General features: G+C 37.3%; 1 long non-coding RNA gene across 3 annotated transcripts in view; it reads left to right on the forward strand.

Annotated features, from left to right (window-relative positions):
• Positions 1-15,787, forward strand: part of LOC108588458 (uncharacterized) — a 182,147-nt gene that overhangs the window by 6,678 nt on the left and 159,682 nt on the right. Inside the window, exons 2-4 of one of the 3 annotated variants that reach the window (XR_013527425.1) lie at positions 4,435-4,492; positions 7,825-7,928; positions 9,111-12,441. This is a non-coding gene — a long non-coding RNA (uncharacterized LOC108588458). Of the gene's footprint in view, positions 1-4,434; positions 4,493-7,824; positions 12,442-15,787 lie in introns of those variants that run through there. The other 2 variants (XR_013527426.1, XR_004734742.3) reach the window with 2 other exon arrangements.

Genomic DNA, 15,787 nt, shown 5'->3' on the forward strand with positions numbered 1-15,787 from the left:
TGGTGGGGAGCAGAGAGATGAGCTCTGTGTACTATAACTTAGGTTAAAGCTTAGGGAGATGGTAAAAATTCCAAATAGTTTTATGGGACCTAAGACCAGAAAGGACCTGTGGCTGTTCCCAGGTAAGTCCCTGGAGAGGAAGCAATACCTTGAAGAAAAAAATGACTGTATTTAGGTAGGATGGTGCCTTAGCAGCCTAACCACTAACTTAGAAAGACCTGGAATTAAAGGAGGAAACAGCTAATCATGGAAGGACCTTGCAGAGGGGGTTGAGAAAGACTCCTATGGGCTTTTCACAAAGGATCAAAGAGAATGACATTGTGGACCAAATGCCTTGCTTCCCTCAATGTTCTTTTCAACAAGCTCCCCTGAAACATAAAAATTAATGGAAAAGGAAAGAGAAGCCCAAATTACAAAGATTAACTTTCCATCTCCTTAATAAAAGGTGGTAGGCTCAAATTAAAAATTGTCTAATTTTAGAAAAATAAAGCAAGGAAAAGAACACCTAAATGTGTACTGTGTGATTCAGGGTCACATATATTTAATGTCTCCTACTGATAGAGGTTTCCAGAGAGAGGTGGGTGTGTGTACAATGGAGTACATAGTATATGGCATTGGTTTCATTATCAATTCTAACTTCTGTTGTCTTGAAGTTATATTATATATTGGATCTTTGTTAAATGCACTGAAAGGGACTAAGAGAGCTGTTAGGAGAATGGAAATTGTTACAAATGGGAGTTGTTACTCATTCCTTTAAACTTTACTGACAACCTACTATATGCCAAACATTGTGTTAGATGTTGGAATTACAGAAATGAAAATGACATAGTCTTTCCCCTTGAAAGTGAAGCTCACATTCAAACAGCTTTAGAACAGACATGACTTCTTTGTCTCACAGACTTGGTCTCAGGTTCATAGCTGGACACATGCCAATGTGTGGGAAATCTGGTCAGTTTGGAAAAAGTATGCTCTTAGAGATTCTTCATTCAAACCCATAATGATTTCTGTGGCAATTCCCTCCTTCTGTGAGTTGGTCAGCAGGCAAGGGAAAGCTTGGAAACATGTACACATGTGTCCATGCACACCATCTCCATATTCTGTTACAGAGCATGTTGCCACTGCATAATATGTTTAGACAAAATCATTTAGTTTGCAGTGATCTTTGTTCACATGAGATCTCCAGTAATAAATAGTATTGCCAATTTCTTACTTTGTTTGATGTCTGTATAACATATTTATTTAGAAAAAGCACTGGATATAATGTCATCTTAATTACAGTATAGGAAGGTTTAGTGAAGGCAAATTCCCCTTTCAAGCTTTAGGCATTAATGCCCCTAGGCTTTTCTGTTTATTCCAATAAATTACATTCTAGAATCCATGAAAATCACATAACAGATGCATAACTAATGCGACATTCACACAGAACATTACATTAGTTCCATACGATCAGCTCTATTCCAGTGAACACCAAACCAAATCACATTGTTGTAATGTGAGTTGTGATTAATATCCTAAATTGTAAGTAGTTTGGTCTGAACCTTGAGTGTTGTTTACACCACTCATGGTGGTTTCAAAGACATACTACACAGACATTTTATTTGGGTTGGCCACCTCCGTCCACTGCCCGTTCATAGGCACAACCCTAAGTAACATATCAAATAATATTAATATTTTACTACTAAATATGTTCTCAACCATCTTCCTACCAGCTGCCAAATTACAGGCTGACATCAGTTGATTTTTATTTCAATAACTCAAAAATCTCTATAATGTAACATGCTTTAGGGTTTGGAGAACTAAAAATTAGGAGGAAACCAGATTATAATCCCAGCCTGGAGAAATATAACAACTGCATAGTATTATTATAAAGTGAGGTTAAAATCATTCCATGAGCAGAAGTCCAGTCTATTTTGAGATGAGACATTCTTTCTGCCTGAAGTCTTTTCCTCCCACTTTGTATGGCTGGCTCAGTGGCATCCTGCAGGCCTCTGAGTTGAGCTGTTGGCTCCTAAGAAGGCCTCTGACTCCCCTATTTAGAGAAGCCTCCTCTGTACCAGTTACTCTCTATCACATCACCCTGTGTGGAAATGTCAACTACCTGCCTGCTCTCCCTTTTCCTTAGCAATCGAATTGCTGCCTAATTTCTAGGTAAGCCTATGGCCACCCAGAATGACGTCTTCCTATTCCAGCTTTCCCTGCAGCCACAATCTACATTTTTACTATTGGGACAAAACTCTAATTATCCTTACAGGGAGGAGATATGGCCCTCTTCTCATCTTTCTGCTCTATGCAGATGTAATGGCTGGAGCCCAAGCAACCATCCTGGTCCATGAGGCGGAAAGCATATGTTGAAAATGATGAACAGATCTGGACCTTTGACGAATTCATGAAGCTGCCTTATGCATACTTGAAGAACCTATCTCTGACCTTTAATGTGAGGAAGAGAGAAATAAACTTTCTAGGCCACAATTAATATCCAACATATATATTAACTGCTCCAGCATATAAACCTGATCCAACCAAACAAAATAGGGCACTGGTCAATCAGAATAGATGCCAGTGTTAAAAAATTGTAGCTACCCAGCATATACAGGATGAATCACAACACAGGCTTGGCTAAAGCCAAATGATTTTGAATCTTCTGTCACTTGCAACTAAACCTAATCCTCTGAAGTATATTTCATTTTCTTCATAACCCTGGTTGTAGTCTGTGATTATCTTTTCATTGTTTTACTTGTTCATTATCTTTCCCTCCCCTTAAAATCTAATCTCTATGAGGGCAGAGACTCCTCTGGGGTTTGCTGCCGGAACATTGCTCTGTTGAATGTTAAAAGAATGAATGAACTATTTCTTTAATTTTTTATTGCGAGATATAATATTTTGGGAATTGCAGATCTGGAGGAGTGAAAAGAATTCTATTTGGAGAACTAGGGTTGGCAGTGGAATTGACAAAAGTTTTTTTTTTTCTCCCAGACTCAAAAAAAAAAAACTGATGAAATTAGTGGTAGATAAAAATTCATTTCTAGCTTCTAACAAGGAATCACAAACAATGGAGGACATATAAAGAGAGTAGCAGCTTTATTAATAATACTTTCCTACTCCATTCGTGATCTTTTGATGACAACCCTACCGGAGACACTCTTTATCAGGCACTAAAGCAATTTAGATGCTGTCACATGCCTTTCTTGATATATACGTATTAGACATAAAGCAGTTTTCTGTTCTTTAGCTTATTTTAGTATATAATTAAAACTCTGACTGTCTGCTACTAAGCAACGGAGCATGGCAGAGGTTGATCACATCCTATCACAAAGATAGAAAGAGGAAAAATAATAAAAATAATCATACACATTCCTGTAATCAGTCTTCAGATCTTAATTATGTTTTAACTCCTTTGTTATGCCAAAGGCAAATGCCTATTGGCATTTAAAGGACACTCTCACTTTTCTGCCTAAGTTCAATCTGGTTCTTTAATTTGGATCCTAGTCTATTTGTGAAATTCTTTGGGGGGCATTTAAGGTCAAAAGGGGTGATAGAAAACTGATATAGGACTCAGGAGGTTTAAGATCCATTCAGCCCTCAAACCGGTTCGTTGTGTCCAGGGATGCAGCTCAATTCTCTCCTCTGTGGAAGAGAGGCTGTGGTGGGGTGAGTGCAAGACTGAAGGAGGGTGGGGGAAGAAGGAAGTAGCGTTTGCACCATTGGTGGGTGAGCAAGTGCACACATACACAAAATAGCCCTCTACCACCTTTCTATGTGTCTCAACGTGTGACCTCCAAAGCCTCAATTGTATATTTCACTCTAATTCCAAAGATGCTTTTCATCAGAGCCTTAATTTTTACATTAACGGTATTTCTTTAAAATTGTTGAAGTGCACCCATTTTGAAGAATAAGCTCAGGGATAATAATTTATGCTTCTGTTCTGGCCCCCACCTTTCTTAACTTCCAAAAAGACATCTAAATATGAGTTGCATTTACTTACTCATTCATTTCCTCAACCTTTAATTTCTGAGCCCTTATTTTATACCATTCTATGTTCTAGGGCTCATATTGTTACCACACAATGGGTGGATTCCATCACTTGGCGGGCAATAATCTAATGACCACAAACAGGAAGGATTTATTAAAGAGATATTATTACTATTACTTGAAACGGGTAAGGAGGGCACCGGGGATAGTTCCCAAAGCAGTGGCTCTCCAAAGGCAAAAACAGGACTTTTCTTGGGCTAGTTAGCTGAGTCATCGTATGTAGACTTGGGGTCACCGCAGTGTGAGTGCAGTCACCATCGTGCTTCCACACACTTCACATGTACAGAAAATGGCCAATAAGCTCCTTCCTGGGCAGGGTTTTTAGTATGACAATGAGGGGAGTTCACCAAAGTTCACGTCCAACTCAAACATCTCTGGATCTAACCCATTTTTTGCTAATTCCAGGGCTGAGCTTCTTCCGGGAACATTCATGAAACAAGAACTTAAGGTGCAACAGTTACAGGTAAGTACTTTTTTCCAGTTTATACCCCAAAACCTAGAGACCCCGGTTACAAAATGGCAAAGAAATCCAGTAACTTTGCCCTTGTGGAGCTTCCATTCTATAGTAAAGGACAGCCGGTAAGTAAGAGGGGCTCTTTACAAATAGGAATGGGTTATTAGTGCATATTGAACTCTCACTATGCTAGACTTAGCATCATCTCATGGAAAGATTTACTCCTCTCACCAACCAATGAAAGAGGTACAAAGGCTATACAATGGTAGCACATTTTCTGGGCTTGTATCCTACCTGTCACTTACTCCATGTAATCCTAAGCAAGTTTCTTTACTTATATTTACTTGCCTCAGTTTCTTTATCTGCAAAATAGGAATCCTACTTTATATAGGATTGTTGGGAGAATTGTACATTTATAGCTCTCATAGCAGTGCTCACCATTTTATTCAATTTTCCAGATAAATAAGTTGAGGCATAGACAGATTAAATAACTTGTCCCAATCCATTCATCTAATAACAAATGGGAACTGAAATTTCAACCCAAGTCTCTGACTGTACCACATGTGCCTCTACCCACAATGGGCTTTGCTCTTCTAGCAAGATCTCTTCACCTCTTGGAAGATCAGTTTCTCCACCTGCAATCTGGACATAAATTGCCTCCCTCCCACCCAGTCTGTTGTGAGACTGAACCATGAAATGTGCTTTGAAAACCGTAAACCATCACAGAAAATAAAAGTTTCTATTATTGTTATATTTGTATTTTTATATTTACCACTTTAATTTGAGTGTGATGAGTGGTGTTTGCCTATTTGCCATATAAAGCTTTCTGTTTAATCTATCATGGTTCATATAAGATCTGTTAGCCAGCCTGGGAGCCTCTGTAGTGCCTCCTTAGTCTATCCTCAGATTTGTGTTAGTCAACCCACTTTTTGAAGATAATCCCTGTCAGTTCTCTTCTAAGGGGAAGAGGAAATACAGAAGATAGGAACTGAAACCATCTACAGTTTTGGATACTTGTTAAATGTTCTGTGAAAGTTTTAGTTGTTTGGGCAGATGGTGAAAGCACTTCAAAATCCTGGGAACAGAATTCAACATGAGTGAGCCCACGAAAAGGGGAGTTCATAGATATGATAAAGGGGCATCTCAGCAAATCTGGAGAAGTGAAGCGTTTAAGCATGCCTTAAGGAAACCAAGTTATAGGCCTAGAACCCTTTCTTCTTGCTAGCAGAGGTGACCGCCAGTGGGTTCCAGATAACCTAAAAGTGGCCAATGTTGTCATGTCCCTTGGGGAATTATTCCATCCTGAGAAGTCATGTGCCTCCACAGAAGGAAATGATGTGATTTTTAAAAATTTGATTCAAAGGATTCTGTTTAGACCCAGATTTATGTAGATCAACACAAGCCCTCATCAATATACAGCATGAGAGGAGGTATTTAATATCTCTTTTTTTTTCAGAGTCGTTCATTCTCTGACATCATGGTACTACACCACCCAAAGATTTCTAACTATGTGAGATTTTTGAGAACCCAGACCCAGAAAACTTTCTTTGTAGGAACATAAAGAAGAATGGTGATCGGTCCCAGTAAAGGTCATACAAGGAAAGAGAAATAATCTGGAATTAGGGAGGGCAGTCAAAACTGTCTGAAAATGATTAGCTACATTAGGAAAAATTTAAAAGTACCATTTATCTGCAGATGGTCTATGCATTTGAACAGAGATATTCTGAGCTACTTCACTCACAAAGAGACTGATAACTACTTTAAAAAGCAACTTGTAGGTTGCTACATTTAGGAAGGTCCTACATTTAGGGTAATATAACTGATGCTTAAATATCTGTAATTGTAACACTAGCTTACCAAAAGGCCATGTTTTTGCTTTAGGGAAATATTAGTGATGGCAATATAACTGATGCTTAAATATCTGTAATATGATCATGAGGGCAGAAAAAAATCAGAGTTGGATATACTGCATTGAAAATAAAATTCCACCCAAAATACCAAAAAAAGAGAAATTGTACAGAGGCAGGTGGGCAAGAGGAAAGAATTCTTAAGAGTACAAGGTGGCCTGCTCCATTGTTCTTTCTGAGTTTTATAATCTTCCTTTGGATTAAAAATCTAAAGCTGACATGGCCGCTTGTCTGTCCTTGACTCAACACCTGAACGATGTATATTATTCTGCTTCTCTACACAAGTCAATTGGCATGTGTGTTTATTTATATGCCAAGATCCTCAATTGGCTGCCCCAGGAAGAGACAGCATGTTCAGAAAGATTGAGAGAGATCCCAATGGGACAGAGAAAGAATGCAGTTGGTTGTCATTTACCAATGAATCAGCTCTACAAGAATGAGATGTCTGTTCTTGTCCCCTCAGCTATGATGGGTATAGGGTCACCTTGCAAGACTTTTTGTTTTTTTAATTAATAAAGAAGTTGTGAGTTGGGCACCTTTTCCATAGTTTCTCTATTTTTGGTATTTTAGGTGGAATTTTATTTTTCATGCAGTGTATCCAACTCTGATTTTCTCTGCTCTCAATTCCAGATTACAGAGAGTTGAGCATCTGCTATACTATTATCCCTAATATGTATTAAGGACCTTCTTAAATGGGGCAATGTATGGAATATTTTTTAAAGTAGTTATTAGTCTCTTTGTGAGTGGAGTGGCTCAGAATCTTATACACCTAAAGATTCTCTCTTATCAATGGCCAGCCATGAACAAGCTCAGGCTGACACCTTGAAAAAAGGATTTACATCTGAATCTGTTTTATGCTTTTAGTCAACCTACCAACCTTGTTGTCCCATTATACTAAAAATACTACAAGGAGAAACATAATCTGTGCCCTCAAGGAGTTTTAATCTAGAGTGAATCATGACATGTATAAGATTTTAACATTTTCTTCAAGCCCAGCTGTGAAATGAATAACTAAATTGGCTCCTGGAAACAAACAAAAAAAAAATGCCTTTAAAATATCTTCTGTTAGCGTTGCATGCAAAAGTTTTAACTACTCTTTTCCTAACTAACTCTTTTCTGGCGAGGTTATGCTTTAGCTGCCACCACTCAGGAAAGCATTATAATTGTACCACTAGCTTAGCCAAAAGGCCATGTTTTTGCTTTAGGGTAAACTTGTTAAAATTGGGAACTCAGCCAGGGTCATGCATCGAAGAACATTGCGAAAGCATCCTAGGGTTGTTCATCTAGCTACGGTCTAATTAATTTTCAAATGGACAAAGTAGCTTCTTGGGCCATATAACAAGCATTTTCATTCATTTAAGTGAAGCTGGATTTGGCTCAAAGCAGGGTCATGAGAAATTCTAATGGCTCCTTCTCTTCTTTGTGTGTCCTCAGGAGAGCTTGCGTTGATGTCAACAATGCAAGATTTGTGCTCCGGGCAATTGGAGTAGAATCAGTTTCCTGAGAGCCAAGTTCTCGACTTCCCCTAGAAGGAAAGGGTATGGAACCGAGCATATGGGAGGCTCTCTAGGCCCTTTTACATTATTGGATTTAGCTACGCTCACATAATGAAATTGTTGAGATTGTTTAAACCTTCTGCAGGGACTTCTGTTAGCAGAAAAGAAACTTGTACTAAAGCCATAAGAAGATTGTATTATAGATATAATGGAATCTTTTTAATCTTTTGCCTGGTTTTCTGCAAAGGACTGACATTTTTTTCTGGGCATAAAGCCAAAGGTCTATTTAATTTCTACTTAAAATTTCCCATGGTCACTAATACTCTTCCCCCCAGATGGTCGTTTTATAAGTTAATAAATAAAGACAAAGCCACTAGAAAGGTTGTGAATCCTTGGAAGCTTTTTTTTTTAAGGTAGCTATTTTGCACAGTAAAGAGAATAACATCTATAAAAAGCGTGTTCCTGAATCTTCAGGACAATGCTTCACTGATATCACTCAAACTTGAGTAAAATATTGAACTTATCTTTGTCTTAAGACCACAGCTATGATTAAAGATTTAATATAAAAATGCAGGTTTACTTGCATCAGATGAATTCTCATGAACATATGAAATTATCTCACTCCTATTTTTTACTGCACTTAAGATTTTTGAGGGGCAGCATTTTTTTTTCAATTTAAAATTGTATTTATTTATTTTAATTTTTCTAGGAGGTTTTTGCCAACTAGGTGACAGTTTGTTTTTGTTTCTGGAGAGAGAGAGAGAGAGAATAAAGTTGGGGAGAGAACCCAGATGTTAGAAACTGGCCCAATCAGTCAGCTTCTCACAAAGGACCATCATGACAGTTTGACTGTGAAAAAAAGGCACCCCGTGAGCGCTACATGTTCCAGGAAATGGCTGGCCATGCAAAAACTTCTGTTCTTAGCATTCATTTCCAGAATGTCCCCAAACTGCTTGTTTGTTCCCTCGCAGCAAACCAAGGGCAGTCAAATGTACCTGAAGATCAATTAGTCATCCCGGCTTCCAGAAATCTCACCTTATAGAATCCTCGGCAGTCAGAGGCTGTTGCAGCCTATCCTTTTTTAGGCTGTAAAAATCACTTTCCTTTCTAACACCCAGGAACCCTGCAGAAACGAAAGTGACAGCAGATGGGTTCCCTTGCTATCAGTTTATGAATAAACAGCCCTTGTTCATTTTGTCTCAAACTTAGTTTTGTCTTTGACAGATGTAACCATGACTTAAAGCAACACCTGCCGGTAGAAGAAGTATTTACTTATTCAACAAATACCTACTGAGTACCTACTAAGTGCCAGGCGCTACTCTCAGCACTGAGACATAAGATACATGATTTGTCGTTGGTAACTGACTTCCTGGTGAATTCAAGAACTCCGTAAATTGAAGTCATTTATTGTTAACAATGCTTACTGAGATAAAAACCTGCTTTTTATAGTTTACAGGGAAGCAGCTTTTCTTTTATAAGTGGAACCGCAACCAAATATTTCAACATGATATCACAGCCTACTTGTGATATGGGAGTACTGGGAAGGAAAGAGCATGGTCGCTTCAGGTGTTAAGGAAGTAGGGTAAGGGAAGTAAGGGGTAGAGAAAGGTGGGTTCCCTGGCTTGGGCTCCACCGCCATGGATCTAGGTGAGTCCAAGCATTCTTGCTTTCCGGCCCAACGGTTATATCTTCCAAGCCCACCTAGCCAGCCATGCCCCCATCCTGAGCCTATACAAACCCAGAGACCCTACAGGACAGACACAGTGAAGCCACTAGATGGCATGAGGACACATCCCGGGGGAAAAAAGACACATGCGGCTGATCATGAGAGCCCGCTGGGAGAGAGCCTGCTCATGGACAGGCACCGACAGGCCATTGACCAGTGGGACAAGGTGGAGTTTGTCCTCGGGCAATGGGAGGAGAGCTGGGGCACCTGAGTGGCCCTACTCCATGGGAAAACTGTCTCTCTTCTGGCTTCCCCATCGTTGGAGAGCTAATTCCACTCAATACAACTTTGTACTCATTCTCCAAGCCACGTGTGACCGATTCTTCTGGTACACAGAAGCAAGCAATCATGGGATACAGAAAGCCCTCTGTCCTTGGAATAAGGTAGAAGGTCTAATTGAGCTAACACAAGCTGCCTATAGTCGGAAAACTAAGAGGGCATCCTGTAACGCACGCCCACTGGAGCTTCAAGAACTGCAAATATTCACCCTTAGACACTGCGGTGGGGTGGGGTTGGAGCCCCACAGCCTGCCTGTCTGTATGATCCCCTGGAGGTTCAAGCAGCGAGGTACTGAAGACATGAGCCAAAGTCCTACCACATGCCCTGCAAGGGGGCAAGGGAACTTTTCTCATTTCACTTGGGGTAGAAATAAAGTTATTATTGTTGTTGTAGTTGCCATAAACATCCCCATGATATTTGTGATTAGAGAGACATCAGATTTTCAAAGAGAAGTGTAAATTAGTTGACACTCTTTACGGAAGAGTTTTCTCTGGCTGGTGAAATATACTAGAACTATAATATAATGGTACAATGATATATATTGACAATATTCTTCTTTCACCTACATTTTGTATCTATGTTCAAGATTAAATGAAAATGGATATTCTCAAAAAGCTAGCAAAACCAAAAGCAAGATGCTATGCCAAATATAAACATATTTCTGTTTAGCAAATAGCAGGAGTGTATAAAACATTCCATTTCTCTTTTCACATAACAGAATGTTCTATGCTTACTGTATTAGTTAACAAATTCAAGTCTGTTTATTTTGTTTGAAATTCCACTTCATCCATAAATTACAGCATTACACAATAACACCAGAAGGACAATATCACCACTGTTTGCTTTTACAATCATCTCAGCCCACAAAATGCTTCCCATTGTCAGCTTGCTGTCATCAAGCCATTCTTGTTTTCCTCTTTCTGGTGTCTTGTACTAATATCATTCAAATTATTTAGAGACTTAACAATGTTTTTGCTATCAGCACAAACCCCTAAAGAGCTGGAGCCCCAGCACGATGATCAGATAATTCTTAACTTGTGACCTTCCTCCACAAGTCATTATTTCCCAAGGCCCTGGAGAAGCTGTGTTGCCATGTGTGCACTACAGGAATTGGGAGCTTCATCTGTTGGAGCCAGTTTGTTTCATTGGACATTGAGCACTTTTCTGCTTGGCTCTCTGTGTGGGCACATAGACAATGAGGCAGTTTAGGGAAGAGGGGTGATGTGATAGGTCATCGATGATGATTCTCAAACTTCTTAAATAATTTTTGATCCCCATAAAATTTTGTTTTTATTACAAATTATCTTTATCCTTTTTTAATTGCATAAAAACTTCAGGCACTTGAAAAAAATTAAAAGATGAAAAGTAAGCCTGTTTCTAGTATCTCTTCTTCTTAGTAGAAATACATCCTTTTATTCACTCTGCCACTATTTATTACGTGCCTCCTGTGTGTAAGACATAGTGGTAGTCATTGGAAATACAGAAACGAATGGGACAGACACATTTCTTGTCCTCATGGAACTGAGGGCCTAATGGGAGATACAGATGTTAAGTTGTTTCTAGTGTTTTTTTTTTAAAGACTATGTTCTACATGTATATATTTAATATGTATTCTCTCCCATTTAAAAAAAACACAAATGGTGATTTACTATGCATATGCTTTTTGTTTTTGCATTATTCTTTTAAAAGTATTTAGAAGATGCATTTTCTATTGTGTAGCATTCTTTAGCCCCTTCCAAATAGCACTTTGATTTTATTTTTGGGAATCATGACTTAATAATTTTGCATACCCCTTGTGGGATTGTAAATCAGGTCCCCTGCCCTCAGGTAACCAAGGGTTAGGTATGCAAGCTAGCTTATTTCTCCTTAGAGTGAATCTCAACTGGATCCAGAGTGATTCAGGATCAGAACAATATTTGAAAGGCATTTCCAGAATCCAGACAAAATATTGGAGCAATATTTGATGCCTGGTGGTCTAGGGTAGCCACTTCCTGTTCTGCTACCCAGGCTCCTGTCCATTCTGTGGATCAACTCATATTGCTCCAATTCATTTTGTTTTGCTTGCATAACCCAGAATTAATTTCTGTTGCTTATAAATAAAGATATATAACCAAAGACATGTAGTATATCAGAGTATAGAGACCTACTTTACTCAATGCCTGCATGAGTCTTCTTTATATAGATGTATCACAGTATATTTAACCAATCCCTTGAAAGTGGACATTTAAGGCTAGTGTTCTGTAAACAAAAGTTCAGAATATATGTCTATATACAATATGTATTCTTGCATATCCACCTTTGGACAGATGGGTGAATGTGTTTTGGGGAAACACATTTGCAGAAATGGAACTGCTGAGTCAAAGAATTAGTAGATTTTTAATAACATCAAACAGTGTTGAAGTCCCCCATATGAGAATAATAACTACTGGTTGAAGACATAGCTAATTAAAAAATTAATGACAGCTTATTTGTAATAACTTCTCATCATTACTGAGTGAAAGGTAATTCTTGTTGAATTTATGAAAAGTAACTAATACTAAATTTAGAAAACTCAGAGAATATAGAAAAACACAAAGAAAAGTCAAACACCAAGTCACTTATGATTCTCTCACTAACAGTGATAGACTTACATTTATTCATCATCATTATTCTTTATCATTCTTTATCTAGTTTTATAGTTGTTTTTGGAGAGAATCATTAGCAACTGTCAACTCTGTCATAGCTGGAAGTAGAGGCCAATAAAACATATTTCTTCAACTCCAGTTAGTGTATTGATTTTCTCCTTAACTTTTTGATTTTGATTACTAATTTAGTTGCTGGAGGCCAGAGAACACACTCTATATGGTTCCAACCTCTTGAAATTTATTAGGAGTTACTTCATGGACTATTATCAATTGTGGTTACATTTTACATGTGTCTATGAAGAATGTGCCTTCTCTAGTTTAGGACAGTATTCTATGTACTTGCTTTGAATTGGGTTTGCTGTTGTATTCTTCAAATCTTTTACATAATACTGATTTTGTTCAGTTGGCCTGATAGTAGCAGAGAAATAGATGTTAAAATATCCTACTTTGATTGGGGATTTGCCTACTTCTTGTTATAATTCTGTTAATTTTTTATTCATATATTTTGAGGTTATATTGTTAGGTGCATACAAATTTAGAATTGCTACGTTTTCCTGCTGAGTAAATATTTGTTATTTATTTGCCCCTCTTTAATCCAGTTGTAGTTCTGACTGAAAATATATATTGTTTTATTTTACAGTTTCCATTTTGTTAGTTTATATGGCATATATTTTTCCTCTTTATAAAAACATTTTGCTGTCAACCATTATACTTATACTTTTTAAACAGTGTAAAGTGGTTTATTTTTAAATCCAGTTGGGTAGTCTTTGTCATTTAAATGGAGCATTTCGTACATTTATAGTTAATGTAATTATTGATATATTACAGAGTGTCTCCTATCTATCCTATCTATCTAGCATATTCTTTTTCTTTTCTCTTTTATGTTTTTGGATAAATTATATAAAGAATTTTTATTATTTTATCCTCTTCTCTAGAAGTTTGAAGGTTTTACTTATATTATTTTGGTATTTATATAGTTATTAAATCTATCTTTGACACATTAAAGTCTAATATTAGGACTTTTAACTTTATTATGAACTTTAGTGATAGCCACTTTAATGCTATTTATTCCCTACTGATTAATATAAGATTGTATATTTTAATTTTATATATTACAAAGGCCAGTAGGACATTAGCATTATTGTTTTGTAATTCAGTATTCATTTTGACACATCACATATTAACCATTTTTTTTTTCTCTTTACTCTTTTTGTGTGTCTGTTCTTTCATCTGGGATAATCTTCCTTCTGCTTAAAGAATACTTTTTAATACATTCTTTAGTAAGTATCTGGTGACAAATTTTTTTAGTCTATTAGAATGAAAATGTCTTTATTTTGGCTTCATTGGGAATTAATTTTTTTAATTTGCCAGTTTGACAGGTGATAATGGTATTTTACTGCTTTAATTTGCATATATTTTATGTATTTACTATCATTTTTCTTTCTTTTCTTGGGTGTTTAAGTTTTTACAATGTTAAAAGCATCTTTTTTTCTTTTGTCTTTTTGCAGGAGAGGAGGAGAGGCTAAATTGTTCATATAACTGGGGTTAAAATACTATTAAGTTTTTGGTAATTTATCTGTTTATTGTGCACATGTGTTCATGCACACACACAGACACAAGACACCTGTCTAAGAGATTCCTATGGTTAGTAAGTTAGCTCTTTATGTGGGCAAGCATATTGTTAACACCACCAAGACTTACAAAACATTCTATACAGTTATTTTGATTTCCTGGGGCAAACTTTTATACCTGATAAAGCTGATTAGTTCACAAGGATGTCTTGGTCTCTCAAAAAGAAGTATTGGTACCATAAAAAGACATCAGAAAAATTACAAATTATATTCAATACATAATTTATTATTCCGTAGGTGCAAAAATGCAAGAAAACCTGGGTGACAGTCAACTTGTACAGCTAAAAGTGACCCTAGAGAAAACATAGCTAAACACCCAAGATTTCTTACAGCTTAAAAGAGGTATAGATTAGTCCTATATCTTAACATTTTCAATACATTAGAAACAAAGAAGTGCCTAAACCAGCTTATAACATTTATAACTTTTTTTTAACATTATGAATGTCTGAACATTTCAAATTAAAATTTCATCAGCATGCAAAATACAATGCAACATAATTGAATTGGTCACAGGTTATAGTTTTTAAAAATAAATACTAACACTACATTACAGGCAGTGAGTCCAGATAATGAGACACAAATTTTAAGTTTTGTGGAGAACATTATCTATTTTCCAACCTTGAATGTCTTCTTCTGATTTCATATAAAATAATACATAGAGTTCATGTTTAAGCATCTACACCTAAACTTGCAAATCCTAGGCCAAATGACTCTCTTAGCCACTTTTTTTTTCATTTACTGATGGCAAAATGGAAACCAAGAGGGTGAACTGCTTTACCCAGCATTTTTTCACTGAGTGGCAGTGCTCAGACTGGAGCCAGAACTCTGAATTGTAGGCCAATGTCTTCTTATCTGTGTGAATTCTCTCTTTCCTGCAGTGTTTTAGTAAGAGGAACTCTTTCTGTTGAAATTTCGTTGAAGGAAAGAGATAATCCTGGACCAATAGAAACTCACTCCTTCAGTTAATTATTTTATTTTAACAAGTTACCTGAAAGCCTGTGTTCATTCTCTTATCCCTCCTACCCTTCTTTAAGTTATCTATTGTTGAATAAGAGAGCACCACAAAACTTAGTGGCTCAAAAAGATAATAATTTATTATTATTCACAGTACTTACATTAGGAATGCTGGTAGAGCTTATCTGGGCAGTTCTTCTGTCCCATATGGTGTGGGCTGGGCTGGGAGCTACAAGAAGATGCTGCTTACATGTCCCACATTGCATCTCTGAACTTCTCCATGTGTCCTTCTTTCTCCATGTGGTGTTTCATCATTTAGTATTCTGGCCTAAGCTTTTTTAGAGCGTGGCATCTGGCTTTCTACATTCAAAGTGGAGGCTCTTAAAGGCCTCTTGAAGACCTTGACCAGAACTGGCAGTGTCACCCCCACCATATTCCACTGGCCAAATTAGGTCATAGGCAGGACCAGATTCAGAAAACGAGGAAGAGCGTTTACCTCTCGATGGTTGCAATGACATGCAGGTTCAGGGTGGGAAGGAATGTAGGGAAGTCATCTTTGGATACTATTCACCACTCTCCCTTAGCACATACTTGGTATTTCTTTTCTGAAGACCAGAACACATTGCTTCTTTCAAACTTGTTTTTATTTTAAAGCATAAATTAGAACATGAGTTGCACATATGCTTA

Source organism: Callithrix jacchus, chromosome 15 (genome assembly GCF_049354715.1).
Source record: "Callithrix jacchus isolate 240 chromosome 15, calJac240_pri, whole genome shotgun sequence".
Lineage (NCBI taxonomy): Eukaryota > Metazoa > Chordata > Mammalia > Primates > Cebidae > Callithrix > Callithrix jacchus.